At 44.4% G+C, this 20504-nt stretch overlaps 1 long non-coding RNA gene across 1 annotated transcript; it reads right to left on the bottom strand.

Annotated features, from left to right (window-relative positions):
• Window positions 1-2063: 2063 nt before the first annotated feature.
• Window positions 2064-18224, bottom strand: LOC132210243 (uncharacterized). Its single transcript, XR_009446470.1, has 3 exons — window positions 18049-18224; window positions 14943-15091; window positions 2064-2714 (listed from the first exon to the last, which is right to left on the bottom strand). It is a non-coding gene; the product is annotated as an uncharacterized LOC132210243 (long non-coding RNA).
• Between the last annotated feature and the right edge of the window lie 2280 nt (window positions 18225-20504).

Raw genomic sequence — 20504 nt, 5'->3', positions numbered from 1 at the left:
AGTCAGGGCAAGGGAGACAGGATTAAGTCAGGAGATCCTGACACAGCATTTCCAATGAATCATTCAATATCAGCCATTTGGGGCAAGCAGGATCAGAGGATCTGTATCACTACAGTACAGAGAGGTGGCCACACTCACTACTAATTGCATTCTCAAAATGCTCCAGGAGATTGGTTGAGCCTGAATTATGATCATCAAGCCAAGCTGACTCTGTCCATTCCTGCCATTGGGGGTCAGTTTGATGAAATTCTCAAAGGTGTTCAGGAGTTTGGGAGGTGCATAGCTCCCTGAAATAGCAACACAAGTGGATAAGACGGTGAAGAATTTCACTTTCACGGTGCACAGCATCAGGATCTGGTCAGCATTGATATCTGGCTCATAAGTGAGATGAGGTTTTTTTTTCAAACATATCAGAGCATGCATTGTTCCTACAAGAACAACTGTGGTTCCATTCATGCATTTTTTTTTGTTTCAACCATGAAATGGCCACAACATGATCAAAAGTGAAAGTAGCCATCAACCAGTTTGAACTGTCGGTGGTGAAATAAATTAAGACAGAGATAAATGTATTTGCAGATTTTTAAAATTTTTTTAAAAAAAATATCATTCATGGGATCTTGATATTACTGGATAAGAATGGCAGTTTCCTTCCCTAAAGGACACAGGTTTTTCCAACAATGGCAATGGATTCACGGTCATCATTAGATTCTTATTACCAGATTTTTTAAAAAAACTCAAATTCCACCATCTGGAATGGTGGGATTCAAACCTAGGTCCCCAGACCATTATCTCGGTCTCTGTGGAGTAAAGTACAGCAGACTAAATAGAAAATAAACCAAGACATTGTGTGATATCTAGTGTATATGTATTCATCATGAAATCCATCACTGCTGTGGACAACAGGTAAAGATTTGAAGAGACTGCATTCTCCACCCCCCGCGAACAGAGTCACAACGGACACCAGGTTTCATAGCCGATTGGGAAAATGCAATCGGGGATATAGTACTGGACTCCTCCCAATCTTTTGTTTCGACTTAAAACTTTCATTTTGTGGGCAAAACTCAAAAGGAAACATTACGATTGTTTCCAAATCAACAAACACCTATTAAAAGTTGAAACGTGTCTGTGGAGAGCAACAGGATCCGTAATTGTAAAAGGTGTGCAGACATAACTAATAAATAAAGGGCCATCGAGATCATCATAGAATTCCTACAGTGTGGAAGATGGCCATTCAGTCCACTGAGTCCACACAAACCCTCCAAAGGGCATCCCATCCAGTCTCACACCCCACTCTGTCCTTGCATTCTTCACACAAGATACTAAGGGTAATTTAGCATAGTCAATCGACCTAATTTGCACATTTATGGACTGTGGGAGGAAACCGACGCAGACAGGGTCTGGGTAAGACACTTCATAGGTTCAGTGTGGACTTGATGGGCCAAGTCATCTGCTTCCACACTGGAGGGATTCTATGATCTCCAGAAACAAGCCCAAAAATACCTGGTTTGGAGACAGCTAACAGCAGAATAAAAAAAACCCAAGAGTTACTCAAATTTGCTGCTACTTAACTAGTCCTGATGAACCAGGAAATCCCTTTTCACATACTGTGCTGGTGGATAGTCTTTAGTCAGTGTGAATGTGTCGTGACGTGACTATTTCCAAGCTCCACCTGACAGATATACAACTGTTATTAACATTTTATTCACAATACCAGCACCTTTAATTGAGCTGGGATTAGTAACAGCAGTACAAACAGCCCAAAACTATGGTTCATTTGATCGTGAGAGTGATAGCAAAATGCTTCAACCGTGGTTCTTGATGACTGTTTGGACGACTGAGTGAATGCTTTCCCACACTCAGCTCACGAATGCTCTCTCCCAAGAGTGAATTTGCTGGTGTGTCAGAGGGGAATTCGAGTCAGAAAAACTTTCCCACACACAACAGGCCAATGGTCTCTCTCCAGTGTCAATTTGCTGGTGTATCAGCAGGTGAGTTGTCTGAGTGAATGCTTTCCCACATTCCAAGCAAGTGAATGGTTTCTATCCAGTGAGAGCTCCCTGGTGTTTAAGCAGGTTAGATGACTGAGTGAATCCCATACCACAATCAGAGCAGGTGAATGGTTTCTCTCCAGTGTGACTCTGGTGGTCAGTTTCTAGGTGGGATGGATGAAGAAGTTCCTTCTTGCAATCTGCCCATTTCCACAGTCTCTCCCCAGAGTCACTGCGCTGGTGTTAGAACATTTCAGATGAATCTTCACAGACTCTTTGACACACAAACCATTTGTATTTCTCCAAAGTGTGAGTGCTGCTTTCTCCTTAAATGTTCAAAATCCTGAGATAATTGGGTTGTGATAAACAAAGTGACTGTCAGACCTGGATGTGGAACAGTTTGAATTCTCTAACTGCAGACTAAGCTATCACACAGAAAGTAAGTGCAATGAGTGAGAAACCAGAAGAGAAAACAGACTGTGAAACTGAGAAATCCTCTGGACATTTGTGGAGCGACACTTGGAAAACATGTTGGATTATCATTAGAACAAATCCATTCATAAATATCCTCCAGGTAAGGTATTCAGTCAGTCAGTGTTTACACAAAATTACCGAAAGAGAGGTGGGAGAGCCAGGGAGGAAGGACAGGCATTGTATAAATCTGTAACTCAGTCTTTCAGAGGGATTGAAAGGTTAAGAACAGTGCAGAAGTAAAATTGTGGAAATCTGAAATGAAAACAAAAATGCTTAGTCCGAGTTGTACAGCATGGAACAATCCCAGTTGTCCATGCTGACCAGATATCCTAAATTAATCTAATCCCATTTGCAAGCATTTGACCCATATTCCTCTAAACATTCCCTATTCACATACAACATTAAAAGATATCTGAGGGATAAGATTTATGACCATCTGGAAGAGCATGGCTTGATCAAATACAGTCAACACGGCTTTGTGAGGGGTAGGTCATGCCTTACAAACCTTATCGAGTTTTTTGAGGATGTGACTAGAAACGTTGATGAGGGTCGAGCTGTGGATGTGGTGTATATGGACTTCAGTGAGGCATTTGATAAGGTTCCCCATGGTAGGCTCATTCAGAAGGTCAGGAGGAATGGGATACAGGGGAACTTAGCTGCTTGGATACAGAATTGGCTGTCCAACAGAAGACAGCGAGTGGTAGTAGAAGGAAAATATTCTGCCTGGAAGTCAGTGGTGAGTGGAGTTCCACAGGGCTCTGTCCTTGGGCCTCTACTGTTTGTAATTTTTATTAATGACTTGGACGAGGGAATTGAAGGATGGGTCAGCAAGTTTGCAGACGACACAAAGGTCGGAGGTGTCGTTGACAGTGTAGAGGGCTGTTGTAGGCTGCAGCGGGACATTGACAGGATGCAGAGATGGGCTGAGAGGTGGCAGATGGAGTTCAACCTGGATAAATGCGAGGTGATGCATTTTGGAAGGTCGAATTTGAAAGCTGAGTACAGGATTAAGGATAGGATTCTTGGCAGCGTGGAGGAACAGAGGGATCTTGGTGTGCAGATACATAGATCCCTTAAAATGGCCACCCAAGTGGACAGGGTTGTTAAGAAAGCATATGGTGTTTTGGCTTTCATTAACAGGGGGATTGAGTATAAGAGTCGTGAGATCTTGTTGCAGCTCTATAAAACTTTGGTTAGACCGCACTTGGAATACTGCGTCCAGTTCTGGGCGCCCTATTATAGGAAAGATGTGGATGCTTTGCAGAGGGTTCAGAGGAGGTTTACCAGGATGCTGCCTGGACTGGAGGGCTTATCTTATGAAGAGAGGTTGACTGAGCTCGGTCTCTTTTCATTGGAGAAAAGGAGGAGGAGAGGGGACCTAATTGAGGTATACAAGATAATGAGAGGCATAGATAGAGTTGATAGCCAGAGACTATTTCCCAGGGCAGAAATGGCTAGCACGAGGGGTCATAGTTTTAAGCTGGTTGGTGGAAAGTATCGAGGGGATGTCAGAGGCAGGTTCTTTACACAGTGAGTTGTGAGAGCATGGAATGCGTTGCCAGCAGCAGTTGTGGAAGCAAGGTCATTGGGGTCATTTAAGAGACTGCTGGACATGTATATGGTCACAGAAATTTGAGGGTGCATACATGAGGATCAATGGTCGGCACAACATTGTGGGCTGAAGGGCCTGTTCTGTGCTGTACTGTTCTATGTTCTATGTTCTATGTTCTATATCTGGATGGGTAATTGACGAGCTTCCGCCAGTTCCTCTGGCAGCTCATTCTACACAGGCACCATCCGCTTTCCCTTTTAAAACTTTCCCTGTCAGCTTAAACCAGTGTTTAGTTCTCATCTCCCCTACCCTGGGAAAACAACCTTAGTTATTCACACTCTGCCCACCATAATTTTATTAGCTTTTAGAAGGTCACCTCTCAATGCTCTAGGGAAAATAGCCCCAGCATATTCAGCGTCTCCCCACAGCTTGAAACTTCCAACATCCTCGTAAATCTTTTCTGCACCCTGCCAAGTTTAACAGCATCATTCCTATTGCAGGGAGACCAGAACCGTACACAGTATTCCAAAAGCAGCATAATCAATGCCTTGTTCAGCCTATAACATGACCTCCCAACTCCTACATTCAATGCACTGACCAATAAATGCAGCACAGCAAATATCATCTTCACTACCTTCTGTACCCGCCATCCACCTTCAAGGAACTGTGCACCAACATCCCAAGGAGTCTCTGTTGCATAACAGTCCCCAGGACCTCATTATTAAGTGTTTAAGCCCTGCCCTGATTTTCATTACCACAATGCAATAGCTCGCATTTATTCAAACTAAACTGATTTCTGGCACTCCTCGGCCCATTGACCCATCTGATTAAATTCCCATTGTACTTGGAGGTAAACTTCTTTGCTGTCTACTACAACAACGATATCAGAGTCATCTGCACACTTCCTAACCATTCCTCCAATATTCATTCCACATGATTTGTGTCAATGACAAAAAAGCAGTGGAACCAGCACCAATCCTTACAGCACACTGCTGTTCATAGTCCTCTAGACCGAAAATAGACCCCACCCCCCCACCCCCACCATGATCAGGTCTCGTGCCTTCAAACCAACCTTGTTTCAACTAGCTAACTCTGCCTGGATTCCATTTGATCGAAGCTTGCTAACCAGTCTATCATGTGGAGCTTTGGCAAATGCCTTGCTGAAGCCAGATAGACAATGTCCACTGCTTTGCCTTCAGCAATCTTTGTCACTTCAAAAAAAAACCTTCAATATTGTTCGTGAGACAAGATTTCCCACTCACAAAGCCATGTTGACTATCCCTAAGCAGTCCTTGCTTTTCCAAACGCATACAAATCCTGTCCCTCAGAATCCCCGCCAACAATTTACCCACCACTGACATCAGGCTCAGGGGTCGATAGCTCCCTGGCCTTTCCTTACCACCTTTCTTAAAGAACGGCAAGACATTAGCCAGGCAGTCTTCTGGCACCTCAACAGTGTCTATCAGTGATAGAAATATCTCAGCACACGGCCCAGCAATTATTTCCCTAGCCTCTCCCAGAGTTTGTGGATAACACCTGATCAGATGCCAGGGACCTATGTACTACCTTTATGCATCTTAAGATGTCCACCTCCTAATCCTGTGTAATATGGACACTTTCATTATTTATGTTTCCAAGTTCTCTCATTTCCATATCCTTCTCTGCAGTAAATACTAATGTGAAATATTCATTTCCTATCTCAGCCTGCAGTTCCACACTGATAGTCTTGTTGATTTTAAAGGGGCCCTATTTTCTCCCTTGTTGCTTTTTTGCCCCAAATGTAGTTTCAGAATCTCTTGGGACTCCCCTTAACCCTATTTGCCAAAGATGGCTCATGTCTGCTTTACACCCTCTCAATTTCCCTTGAGTGTACTCCTCCTGCCCTTTTCCGTCGAGGGACTGACAATTCCTGCTGTCAATACCCGACATGTGCTGCCTTCTTTTTCTTGACCAGATCCTCAATTTCTCCAGTCAATGAGTATCCCCTACATTTACCAGCCTTGCCCTTCACATGAACAGGAATATGCTGTTTCTGGACTCTCTTTATTTTACTTTTGAAGGCTTCCCACCTTCCAAGCACCCCATTAACAGAGAATTATCTCTCCTGATCATCTTTTGGAAGTTCTTGCCCAATAGGGTCAAAGATAGCCTTACTCCAATTTAGAACTTGGAAATTTATATTAAATATATACATTCTATAATTAAACTGATCCCATCTGCCTGCATGAGACAGATATCCCTCTAAACCTTTCTTACACATGTAATTATTCAATCTTTTTTTAAACAATGCAATTGTACTTGCATCCACCACCTCCTCTGAAAGTTTGTTCCACACATGAACCACTCTAAAAGAAAAATTGTATTTCATGTCTTTTTTTTAAATATGTATTCCTCCTCTCACCTTACACATATGTCCCCTTGTCTTGAAATCCCCCAGCCTCGGGGAAACCCCTTGCTATTCACATAATCTGTGCCCTCATGATTTTATAAGCCTCTGTAAGGTTACCCCTTAACCTCCTTTACTCCAGTGAGAAAAGCCCTAGTTTTGGCCATCTATTTTGAACATCAAGCCCTCCATTCCTGGCAACATCCCAGCGAGTCTTTTCTGACTTGTCTCCAGTTTAATAATAGTGTCCTTCTTGTAACAGGGCGACGAGAACCGCACACAATACCAAAAATGAAGCCTCACCAATGTCCTGTACAACCTCAACATAACACCGCAACTCCTATACTCAAAGTTCTGAGCAATGAAGGCAAGTGTGCGAAACAACTTATGAACCACCCTGTCTACATAAACTTCGAAGAATTATGTCCCTGAATCTCAGCATTTGCGTTAAGTGTGTCAGTCCTATCCTTGTTCATTTTACCAAAATACAATATCTCACATTTATTCAAAATGAACTTCATCCTCCACTGCTCAACCCATTGAGCCAATTGATCATCTTAGGAAACCTTAACTAACCACTATACCAACACTTCTAGTATCATCTGCAAGCTTATTAGTTTTGTCCCTTAAATTCTCATCCAAATCATTTATATTAATGAGAAACAAAGAAATGGACCATTTACCGATTGCTGCGGAACACGCTGGTTACAGAACTCCACTCTGAAAAATCCTCCAGCACCATGGTCTCTCCTACAACTAAGCCAATTCTGCTTCCAATTAGCAAGGTCTTCCTGAATCACATGTGATCTAACTTTACTCATCAGTCTACCATGTGGAACCCTGTCAAAGACTTCACTCTCACTCTGGGAGGTGCTGCAAATCTGACCCAAGTCCTCTGCCAGTTGTCCACCGCCCGCTTGATCATGCCTTGAAAAGTTAAATCTCTTCTGAGAATAACTGCTAAATCTGCATCCAGCTGCCATTCAGCACTGTTCCAGGTCATGGGACTTGCTGAATCAAGTAATCTTCACATTTTCACCCTGCATCGTTTGCCAACTATCTGAATTTTGTATTCTGCGTTTACCAAACATTGCCACAATGTTAATAATTTTTCTCTCTCTGCAAACTAATATCCTGGAAACAAGTCTACTACTCAACAAAATCATTGCTAATCAGCCCCAAGGAGAATTACCTCAGCTTCTTCAAGCTCTCTCCAAACCAGAAACCCATCATAATTTTAATTTACTTATGGGATATCTGGGCAGCAAAGACCACTAATATTGATTGCCCATTTGTATTTGATTTGGAGAAAGTGTTGTTGAACCACTTCCTATAACTGCTGCACTCCATGTGCTGTAAGTACTCCACTGTGCTGTCTAGACGATTATCTGCCCTGAAGCCTCACCACCCTCACTATCACAGGAATCATACCTCAAACCTCACTACCCTCCCTACCATGAGCATGACCCTCAAGCTCACTACTTGCACTATTGCAGCCATCACCTCGAGCCTCACCACCCTCCACATTGCTCAAATCCCTCTCCAGCCTCACAACCTGCCTATCGTTGGAATCCCCCTCTAGCCTCAGAACTCTCACCATCTCTGTAGATTGCTCAGTCTCACAGATCTCACCTCTGTAATCTCCTCCAGTTTCAAGGTGAGAGGGGAAAGTTTAAGGGGGCTATGTGCGGCAAGTTCTTTACACAGTGGGTGGTGGGTGCCTGGAACGTATTGCCATTGGAGGTGTTAGAGTTGGGCATGATAGCAACATTTAAGATGTATCTAGACAGATACATGAATGGGCAGGGAGCAGAGGGATACAGATCATTGGAAAATAGGGGTCAGGTTTGGATAGAGGATCTGGCACAGGCTTAGAGGGCCAAAGGGCCTGTTCCTGTGCTGTAATTTTTCTTCTTTGTTCAACACCCTCCTGTTTCTGTAAATTCCTCCAGCCCATATAAACTTCCTCAGCTCTAATTGTCTTTACCTTCACAAACCTCCCTTTGTTTGACATCTAATCCAGCCTCACTAGGATTGTGAGGCTGGATTAGATGTCAAACAAAGGGAGGTTTGTGGGGGTAATCTCCTCCAACCTCACACTTTTCCCTATTTTTGAAATCTTCTCCAGTCTCAGAACCCTTCCTGTCTAATATACCCCAGCCTCACAAATCTCAAATGATATGTGCTTTCCTCGAATACAATCCTTCTGATGATATCCCATTTTTATTCGTCCACTTGATGACGGCACTTTCAATTTCCTGGGCTTCAGGCTCCAGAATTTCGTGGTAAACCGCTTTACTTCTAAACCTCACTTTTCTCTCAAAAAGACTGACCAATCACGTGTCATTTATTCTAATATCTCATTTTCGGAAAGGGCTTGAAATATTGCTGGGCATCTTCCTATGTGAAGTGTCTCAGAGGTCTACAGTACAGAAAAAGGCTCTGAGGCCCATCCAGCCTGTGCCAGTTAAAAACCACCACCTAACTATTCTAATCTAAAAATTTTCCAGCACTTGGCCCATAGACTTGACTGTGTTGGCATCACAAGTGTGCATCTATATGTGTCTTAAATGTTATTAGGATCTCTGTGCCTACCACCCTCAGAGACAGCGATGTTCAGTGCCATTGTCACAGCATGATGACATCACAGACAGGAACAGAGACGAGCTGAGTCTGTGCAAACCAAAGGTCCCCCACACACTGTGAAGGACGGGATGGTCCCTGACAGGGGACAGAGGAGAATTAACAGAATGGTTTGTAGGAAGAGGGTTTTTAGTTGCATGGTTAGGGTTGTTTTTAAAACATTATTCTTTCATGTGACTTGGGGGTTGCTGGTACGTAGAGAATATCCATCTACAATAGATGGACTCTCCTTCTCAACCTCTCCCCTCGCCTGGGGTGTGGTAATCTTCAGGTTAAACCAGCCCTATGGTCAGGTAGGACAATGGTAACTTTACCTTTGGCACAGTGATGCCACTGTGCCTCAGTGGTGTAGAGGGGAATGTTGTTTGTGGTGGGTGGGACATCACTCTGACAGTGCTTCATCTGGAGAACGTTCACTTTCTTTAATATTGTTGGGGCTGCACTGATGCAGGGAAGTGGAAAATGTTCCAACACATTCCACATGAGTGCCTTATTGATAAGAAACAGTTATGGCGTAATCAGGTATTTGGAGAAACTGAGACTGTTCTCCTTGTAACAAAGTATTTTGAGGGGACCTTTGATAGAGGTGTTTACAAAAGATATACTACATTAGGATGATAAATCATACACTCAACAACTGATCACAAAAAGGATTACAGGACATATACTGAAAGTTTTAGGGACAATCTATTGAGAGAATGGGGTGATTTAAAAGAGAAATTTTACACAGCAAATGGGAATGAGCAGGGTCACAATACTCAACACAATGTGAATATCCAGGTCCTGATGAATTGAGTAATTCTGTCAGAGTTTGGTGTTACAATTATGGAGACTTCCACCTTAAAGTCCACTTGTAATATCCTGTAACACAAATTCATAAAATCCAATTCAGTCTGGACAGAAATTCACACCATCCCCTCCTCCTGGCCGAGGATAACTGTGCATTGTCCCTGCAACACATTATCCTTTGTGGGGGTCAGCAGTTGATTCAGGGGGAAATCTATTTTGGCTTCTAGGAGTGTCCACCTTGGGACTTCATGTCACTAAACGGATCAGCAGGTGTTTGACACATGTCAAAGAATGCCCAAGAATTAGTGAGATGCAGACAGCAAGATTTGCTTCCTTTTCTTTCCTCCTTTTTCTTTCCTTCTGTGCTGCTGCACTGCCACAATGAGACATTAGCTTTTCCAGCCCAAAGCAACTTGATGAACAAGCTGTCTCGATTCTGAGCACCGGACGGTAAGCTTCTGCTGGTCATTCGAAAGAATGCCCCTTAAAACGATAGCAGTTACGTACATGTCATCTTGCCCAGTGCTCCTAACAAAAAAAAAGTTAGAAGAATAGCGGAGCATCTCATAAAAAAGGATAGCCGTCAAGTTCCATGAGGGTTACAGTTTATGGAGAAATATTGATAATGGGCAACAAGTTGGAAAATGGAGTACAAATGTGGGAAAATGTGAAGTTGTTCATTTGAGGAGACGACCAAAGAATACAGTGTTATTTAAAAGCTAAAAACTGTGGAAAACTGCATCACATAGGGACTCAGGAATAATTGTGCAGGAAACACGAAGCAAGCACACAGTTGCAACAGGAAATCCGGGAGGGTAATGGGATGTTGTCCCTTATGTCAAGGTGTTTGTAGTATAAGAGTTTGGAGTCCATGTCTTAGGACAAATGTACAAATTGCTGGTAGGGCCACATCTGGAGGAATGTGAGCAGCTTTTTTGGTCGACTTATTCAAGCAAATATATCACTTCACTGGAGGCATTTCAGAGAAGATGGACTAGGATGATCATTGGTTTGCAGGGATTATCTTTTAAGCTAAGACTAAATAGGTCTGGAAACTACTGGCTAGATTATTGAAGACAGGTGATGTAATTAAAAATATAGGATTCTTCAGGGAGTTTGCAGGATAATGCTGAGGGGATATTTCCGATCGTGGGAACAGATTCTTGATCAGGCAGAGAATAGAGAGTTCTCTTTTGGGATTGTCATGTTGAAGGCAACACAGACATGGGTAAGGGGTTTCCATTACAAGTGAGCTAGAGCGAGGTGAGAGAAGGAGCATTTCAGAGATTGAAATTTCTGACATTTGTGATTGAGAAGATGTATGGTAAGATGTTCATCTTGAGGCCAGATATGACAGCATTATTGAGAAGGGTGCAGTTCAGCCTCAGACAGTTCCCAGCAACAGGGATGGATTCAGTACAGTAGTAAGGAAAAATAATTTGTAATAAAGACCTGAAGAAAATGTGTTTAACGATCACAAAATGTTATTGGAGGAAATTTCAGCTATTCAAGTAGTGGAAACACGATAAGCAGTGTTATAATTGAGTAACAGTGGAGCAAAGGAGAGTGATAGAGGGGTGTTAGATCTGAACATTGTAGAATATATGCGAAACCCAACACAGTACTTGTGGAAGATCTCACCTCCTGGCAGAATGTCGGTGAGAAACAGGATGGGCCAAGGATAGATCCTTGAGGGACATCAACTACATGGGTTTCAGACAGGAAAGAGAGAGAGAGAGAGTGGAGATGGAGTGGGAGTTTTCCAATGACAGTGAGGTCAAATATTGGTTTTAAACAGAAAGGGTGAGAAGGACATAGCCAGACATGAGAAGCAGACAGAACAAGTGACAATATCTGTGAAGTGGCAAAGGGGAAGAGGCAAGGAGGAGGAGGAGGAGAAATAAGAGAGAGATGGAATGTTTGGAGTTTAGGAGAATAGGGAAAGGTTTAGGATAAGTTCTGGTAAGGCTTGATGAGACTGGAGAAAGATGCAAATTTAGGACCAAAATGAGGAGCAACATGCCAGGCAATTTGGTTTGCTGGGCTCGTGGAAGAGAGAGAAGCAGCGGAGGCAGCTGATTAAGATTGAGACAATCCAGTGGCACAAACTCCATGTGTCTCCCTCACTTGTTGTTGAAGGGGAGGATGGAGGAGACAGGATGATGGACAGTGTTTTGCAAAGAAACAAAGCCTGCGTTGGTGATATTTAAAAATGAGTGAACAAACCTGATGAATTTAACTTTTATCCAGAATACTAAAATGGACAACAGAAGTCTGGGCTCAAACCCCATCTCAGCAAATGGTGGAATTTGAATTCAATTAAAAACTGGAATTAAGAATCAACTGGTTGCCATGGAACCATTGCTAATGGCAGAAAAAAGGTCTAATGTCATTCAGGGAAAGAAATTTGCCAACCTCAGCAAGCCACTCATTTGCAAATCACTGCAAAGTCTCAACAAAGCAATGAAACTGGGCGGACCGCTTGGCATTGATCAAGGCACTAGGAAAGACAACTGCAGAATCAGCCTTATCGACCCCACAAACTCCTGCTTACTAATATCTGGGGGCTAGCGGCAAAATTTGGAGAGGTGACTCAAAGACTAGTCAAGAAACAGCATCATATGCATGGAATCATGCCTTACAAACAATGCCACACGTCACCATCACTGTCCTTAGTGATGTCCTGTCCCAGGAGCAGGATAGACACGGCAGACGTGGCAGCACAGTGCTATTCCGACCGGATTATTTGACCTGGGAGTACTCGACTTTGACTCTGATGCCTGGAAGTCTCATGGCTCCTGCTGATTGCCATGTACCATCCTCCCTCGGTTGATAAATCGGCAGCAGTATTATCACTAGATTATTAATCCAGAGACCCAGCCAACATTCTGGGGACCTGGGTTCACATCCTGCCATGGCAGATGGTGGAATTTGAATGAAAGAATGGTCTGGAATTAAAAGTCTAATGATGACCATGAAACCATTGCCAATTAATCAGGAAAGACCCGTCTGGATCACTTATGTCTTTTTGGGAAGGAATTCTGTCATTCTTACCTGGTCTGGATGACATGCGACTCCAAACCTACAGCGATGTGGTTGACTGTTAACTGCCTTCTGGGCAATAAACACTGGTCCAGCCAGCGATTTCCATATCCCAAGAGTGAATTTTAATTTTAAAAAATCTCATCCATGTTGAACAGTACTAGGAGGAAGCACGGAGAGTGTGAATAGCACTAAATGTACTCAATGCCCACCTTCAGGAGTAGTTTGCAGGAGGATTACCAATCAGGCTGGCCGGGTCCTAAAGGACAAAGCTGCCTGGCTGGGACTGCAGCAGGTGGTGACACACCAAACGGGGAAAACAGTGATCTCATAGTCACCAATTTCCCAGCTGCAGAGGCATCTGTCCATGACAGGATTGATAACAGCGACCGCCACACAGTCCTGTGGAGACAAAGCCTCATCTTAAACTTGAGAATACCCCCCATTGTATTGGGTGGCAAGAACTTCCGCTGAAAGGGATAGACTTGGAACAGACACAGGAACTCAAAACCAAATATCTATGAGGCTTTGTGAGAGAGACTATAACAGTAGCAGACAATCTGTAACCTCATGGCCCAGCATATCCTACAGTCAGCCATTGCCATTGACCCAGGGGACAAACACTGGTTGAATGAAGAGTGTAGGAGGGCATGCCAAGAACAGCACAAGGCGTACTTAAAAATAATGTGCTAACCTGGTAAGACTACCAAACAGGACTATCTGCATGCCAAATAGCATAAGCAGCAAGAGTTAGAGCGAAGCCACCTCATAACCAATAGATCAGATGTAAGCTCTGCAGATCTGCCACACCCAGTCATGAATGGCGATGGGCAATTCAACAACTCACTGGAGGAAGCATGCCAAAAATCCCCATCCTTACTGACAGAGGAGCCAAACCTATCTATGCAAAAGATAAGACTGCAGCAATCTTCAGCAAGAACCGCCAAATGGATGATCCATCTCAGCCTTTTCCAGAGGTCCCCAACATCAGAGATACGAGTTTTCATCCAGTTTGATTCATTTCAAATAATTATTAATAAATGGACGAATTGTGCAAAGGTTATGGGCCCTGACAACACTCTGGCAACAGTACCGATGACTAGTGCTCTAGAGCTTGCTAGCTTCCAAGCCAAACTGTTTCAGTCCTGCTACAGCGCTGGCATCTATTGACAATTTGGAAAACTGCCCAGGTCTGTTCAGCACAAAAACACAGCAAATCCAATCCGACCAATTTCCCCTCAAGCAGTCTACTCTCTATCATCAGTAAAGTGATGGAATGTGTTGTCATCAGCAGTATTCAGCAGCACTTACTCAGCAGTAACCTGCTCAGTGACACCCAGTTTGGGTCACAGCAGGCACTTGGTTCCTGATCTTATTACAGACTTGATCCGCAAATTCACAAACAGCTGAATTCCTGAGGTGAGGTGAGGGTAAACAGCAGAGCCCTGCACAAAAACCACTTATTTCCACTGCAGTGGAAATGATCTGACAGTGACACTTTCGTTTCAGCTCATCTGCTGAACCTTTCATATATTCCTGTGTTACCTCTAGACTTAACTATCCAAGCTCACTGCCAGTCGGCCTCCCACATTCAACGTCCCTGTAACCTCAAGAATATTTAAAATTCTGCTGCACACAAGTTCATTTGTACCAAGACCTGTTCACCATCACTGCTGTACTCCCTGACCCACAAAGGCTCCTATTTATAAGCAACAATTTAAAATTCCCACCCTTGATTTCATTCCTAGCTGTGATGAGCCCTATCTCCCTGCACCACACAACCTTCGAGACTTGGACAACTCATTTAGTTTCAGACTTAAGTGTGTTTAATCATTGCTTCACTACTGGGGGCTGTTTCTACAGTTACCAGGCAACACGGTCTGGAATTCCCATGATAAACCGCTTAGGTTTTCTTTCCTTCTTCAAGATAGTCAGGAAAACGTGCAAATATGGTTACTTTTTGGTCACCTGACCTAATAATGGCCTTACGTCAAAAGTTTATTGATAATATTTTTGTGAAATTATAAAAGATGATAAAAATACAAATAGTTTGTTGATTTGGACATACACCATCAGCTCTTCAGTATTGCTAGATGAATGATCTGTAACTTCTCAAATGGCCGCATTGTGGGAGCACCTTCATCATACAAACTGCAGCAGGACACGAAGGTTAAACTTCTCCACAGGCAACAGGGCTTTGGCAATGATCGCTAGTATCTGTGGAAGGAGAAACAGAGTACATATTGCAGAAGTGCAAAATGAATGACACAGAATATAAATGCTGTAGAATTTGGTGGCCTGAAATGGAAGAAAAATGAACTCTCTTTCTGGGAAATATTTCCTGGCTGTGAAAGATACCATTCAAAAATTAATCTGGTAAGAGAGCAGCACACGGTTGGGGGTGGATGGTGGTGGAAAATTTACTTCCAAAAAGGTATAAGGAAGTAACAGTAAAATACTACAGAGATTAAATTTACCCATAAGAGACTGAAGAGATTAGACACCGACAAAGGTGATCAGTGAGCACACAAGCGAGTAAGAGCAGTGCGAGCTGCTATTATCCCACACTCTGGGAAAGAAATCCAGAAGAAACAAACACTTGGATAAGAGATAATGGCAACTGCAGATGCTGGAGAATCCGAGACAACAAGATGTGGAGCTGGATGAACACAGCAGGCCAAGGAGCAGGATAGGTGACCTTTCAGACCTGGACCCTTCATTAGAAATGGGGGAGGGAAAGAGGATTCTGAACGAAATAAGGATCGAAGATGGAGAGGCAAGATAAGTGGAGAGGAGACAGACAAGTTAAAGAGGCGGGCATGGAGCAGGTAAAGGTGAGTGTCGGTGGGTAGGTAGGGAGGAGATAGGTCAGTCCAGGGAAGACGAACAGGTCAAGGGGGTGGGATGAGGTTAGTAGGCAGGAAATGGGGATGCAGCTTGAGGTGGAAGGAGGAGATAGGAGAGAGGAAGAGCAGGTTAGGGAGGCAGGGGCGAGCTGGGCTAGTTTTGGGATACGGTTGGGGGAGGGGAGATTTTGAAGCTTGTGAAATCCACATTGACACTATTGGGCTGCAGGATTCCCAGGCGGAATATGAATTGCTGTTCCTGTAACCTTCGGCTGGCATCGTTGTGGCACTGCAGGAGGCCCAGGATGGACACGTCGTCTGAGCAGTGGGACGGGGAGTTGAAATGTTTCGCGACTGGAGGTGCAGTAGTTTGTTGCGAACCGAGCATAGGTGTTCTGCAAAGCTGTCCCCAAGCCTCCGCTTGGTCTCCCGGATGTAGAGGAGGCCACAACAGGTACAGGGGATGCAGTATACCACATGAGCAGATGTGCCGTTGAACATCTGCTTGATGTGAAAAGTCTTCTTGGGGCCTGGGATGGGGATGAGGGAGGTGGTGTGGGGGCAAGTGCAGCACTTCCTACAGGTGCAGGTGAAAGTGCCAGGTGTGGTGGGGCTGGAGGGGAGTGTGGAGCCACGGAGAGAGTGGTCCCTCCGGAAAACAGGCAAGGGTGGGGAGGGGAAAATGTCTTTGGTGTTGGGGTCGGATTGCCGATGGCGGAAATGTCAGAGGATGATGCGTTGTATCCGGCGATTGGTGGGGTGGTACGTGAGGATGAGAGAGATTCTTTTTCGGTTGTTATTGCAGGGATGGTTTGCGAGGGAGGAGTTGTGGAAAAATGCAGGAGACACGGTCAAGGGCATTCTGGATCACTGCCGGGGGGGGGGGGGGGGGCAGGGGCGGCGTTGCGGTCCTCGACAAGGAAGGACATCAGATGTACGGGAGTGGAATCCCGGGAGCAGATGCGGCGGAAGTGAATGAATTGGGAATAGCAGATGGCATTTTTTGAGGGCGGTGGGTGGGAGGAGGTGTATTCTAGGTAGCTGAGAGAGTCGGTGGGCTTGAAATGGATATTGGTTTCCAGACGGTTGCCCAAGATGGAAACAGAGGTCCAGGAAGGTGAGAAAGGTGTCAGGAGATGGCCCAGGTGAACTTAATGTTGGGGTGGTAGGTGTTGGTGAAGTGCATGAACTGTTCGATATCCTCACGGGAGCACGAGGCAGCGCCAATACAGTCATCCATGTACCGGAGGAAGAGGTGGGGTTCAGGGCCAGTGGATGCACGGAAGAGGGATTGTTCCGACAAAGAGGCAGGCATAGCTTGGGCCCATGCGGGTACCCATGGCCACCCACTTTGTCTGTAGGATGTGGGAGGATTTGATAGGGAAGTTGTTGACGGTGAGGACGAGTTCACCTAAGCGCATAAGGGGGTCAGTGGAGGGGAACTGGTCAGACCTGCAGGACAGGAAATAGCATAGGGCTTTTCGGCCATCTGTATGGGGAATGCAGGTGCTAATGTGGTATACTGCATCCGCTGTACCCATTGTGGCCTCCTCTACATCACGGAAACCAAGCAGCGGCTTGGGGACCACTTTACTGAACACCGACACTCAGTTCGCAAGAAACAACTGCTCATCCCCACCTCCCGAACCGGTTCTTCCTCTCACCTATCCCCTCCTCTCATCTCAAGCTGCACCCCCATTTTCTACCTGCTAACCTCATCCCACCCCTTTGACCTGTTGGTCCTCCCTAGACTGACCTATCCCCTCCCTACCTCCGCACCTACACTCACCTTTACCTGCTCCATCCCCACCTCTAACTTGTTTGTCTCCTCTCCACCTGCCTCCCACTCTCTATTTATTTTGGAATCCCTTTCCCCTCCCCCATTTCTGAAGGGTGTAGGCCCGAAAACGCCAGCTTTCCTGCTCCTCTGAGGCTGCCAGTCCTGCTGTGTTCGTCCAGCCCCACACCTTGTTCTCTCACTTTCTACCAGAGGCGGCTGCGCGTGCGCCCAGCTTCACCCAGCCCTTTCAAAGTTTCAAAGCTGCCGCGCATGCGCCCCGCTGATCATTGCCCCCCCAATGGAGATGGTGGCGGTCACACGGGCCTATCAATATCTGAGGCATTGATTTGTTTTCTGCGAACGTGAGTCTGGGAGTTTCAAATGTGTGTTTTCCGATGTGCACGAAGTGTTTGTAAAACTTCCAAACCCATACGAACATCACTGCCCGTGATAATGGGAACTGCAGATACTGGAGGATCCAAGATAAAAAAAATCACTTCCCTCCCACTTTCTGCCATTTTGCTTTCTTTAACGTGTCCTGCTCTTACCTCAATTGCATAAATCTTGGTCTCAGCGAAGGATCTAGGCCGGAAACGTCAGCTTTCCTGCTCCTCTGATGCTGCTTGACCTGCTGTGTTCATCTGGCTGCACACCGTGTTATATCCGATGCTCCAGCATCTGCCGTTCCAGTTGTCTCAGCGACTCGAGACCGCTCTCGTGGATGATCACGTGGTTTTCACTAATACCGCCCTCCCTTCATTCCGATTGGGCGACATCCGTCCGGTCATGCACGGCACCCCTGTGCTCCTGTTGGTGCGCACTGACATCAATCAGCCAGACTTCACTGCGAGCTGGAGCATGCGCAGTGCTTCGTGTTGGCATTGTGAGAAGCTCATGATTGTCGTCACAATGTTGCATTTTGAGACAAATCAGACTGAGAACTGGATGAGAAAGATTGTTACATTAGCGATCCTGGGGTTTTAATAAGTCGCTCTGAGGAAGGGGCACTGCACCCGAAAAGTTATCTCTGTCTTTTTACCTTCACAGATGCTGCTGAGCTTTTCCAGCAACTTTGTTTTTGTTCCTAATTTACAACATCCCAGTTCTTTTGTTATTTTTTAATAAGTCGCGATTGAAAAGGCTTCCTGCAGCTCAAAGCTAAAGATACTCTTGATACCTCTCTGTCAGCGAATAGAGAAATGGCGGTGAAATAAGGGTAATAAATACAGGTATAACAGTCCTCAGGTAAGATGTAAAGAGAGTAATTATGAACATGAAGAACATCACTTGGTTACGTGAGGTGAGTGTTGTTCATATGAACTGTGATTGGGCAGAGCGGAAGGTTAATCAAAAAAGAACAAGCATAAAAGAGATTCTCAAGAAAGGTCTGTGCAAAGGAAAGCAACGAGAATCAGAAGATAAAAGCCCAAGACAGAAGAAAAAGTTTGAAGACCGAGGCTGCAAAAACTCCAATATGTTGTATCACTGCTTTACTGCCTAGTTATTGACTTAAGCAGTATAATCCACATTCAACTGTAAGTAGCTGTCTGAGTTTGTCACTGTAGTTTACTTCATAACAGATAAACTCCACACTTTGTTTCAATAAAGCTGACAGTTGGTTCACAAATTAGTTCTGTTGCCAAGTCCGTTCCTGTTTGAAAAGGGGTATAGATCGCATTTAAATAGACAATGAAAAATATCAATCCAGGCTCTGAGCAAAATTCTACTCCTTCGCCACTGACTCCATCCCTGCCCCTGGTAACTGGCAGGTAACACACTGGTCACATTCATGGTGCAATATTTCATCCCAAGATGAGCTTCCAACCCACATTACTCACCCCCACACTCATTATCACAAAGTCCACATACAATTTCAACCTCAACAGAATATCATTTCATCTGCTGCTGAAACTCTCATCCATTCCTTTGCTACCTCTCGACTTAACTCCCCAAACACACTCCCGGCCAGCTTCTTAATTCTACTTCCCTGAAATCTTGAAATGATCCAAAAATCTGCTGCACGTGTGTTTATTCTCACCGATTTTAACATCTTCAAGTTTTGCCATCCTGTGCTCACTAACATAAACATTTTCTGAGTGGCAAAGCACCAAGGTTTTGAAAATCATATCCTTATTTTGAAATTTTGTCGTCACACCTCGTTCCTTTGATAGTCCGTCCAGCTGCAAACCCCTCTGAGATATATCTGAAGAAGGGTCACTGGACACAAAACAATAATGTTGCTCTCTCTCTCCACAAGCACTGCCAGATAAGCTGAGTTTGTCATCAATTTCCACTTGTGTTACTACGTTCAAGCATCTACTGTTCTTTTTCTTTTTCCTTCAAGACATTTGTTCTCCCTGACTTCCAACCTCCAGTAGATTTCTGGTTTTACCTCTCCCACCTTTTTCATGTTTTCAGTTTCCAGGACCATAAGCTCTGAATTTACTCCCTAAACATCCCGGTTTTCAAAGTCCCTTTGTTCGTTCAGGATATTCCTTGAAACCTACTTCTTTGGCCAGTTTTGGGTCACTTGTCCTAATAAGTGCTTGGTATCAAATATTGTTTTGTGACAACCTTGTGTAATATGTCAGATCATTGGATTGAATCAAAAATGTGAAAACATTTAAATTGTTCTTTTGGAAAACATCACTGTTCTTTCACGATCATTTGATAACTCCTTACCGAACATCGTTGCAAGTGCAACTTCACTGCATGACTTGCACTGGTTCAGAAACACCAAACAACAAATTCTCCAGATGTAACTGAGGATTCGCAATAGTTACTGATACCTTTGGGGAGTGATCCAAAGTTCATGTATCAGGATATGGTGAATGAATAGACAAGAGACAATAGGTGCTGGAGCAGGCCATTCGGCCCTTCGAGCCAGCACCACCATTCATTACGATCATGGCTGATCATCCACAATCAGTATCCTGTTCCTGCCTTATCCCCACAAGCCTTGATTCCACTATCTTTAAGAGCTCTATCTATCTCTTTCTTGGAA

The sequence above is a fragment of the Stegostoma tigrinum genome, chromosome 11 (genome assembly GCF_030684315.1).
Source record: "Stegostoma tigrinum isolate sSteTig4 chromosome 11, sSteTig4.hap1, whole genome shotgun sequence".
NCBI classification, from domain to species: domain Eukaryota; kingdom Metazoa; phylum Chordata; class Chondrichthyes; order Orectolobiformes; family Stegostomatidae; genus Stegostoma; species Stegostoma tigrinum.
This window is presented reverse-complemented; position numbering and strand designations above follow the sequence as displayed.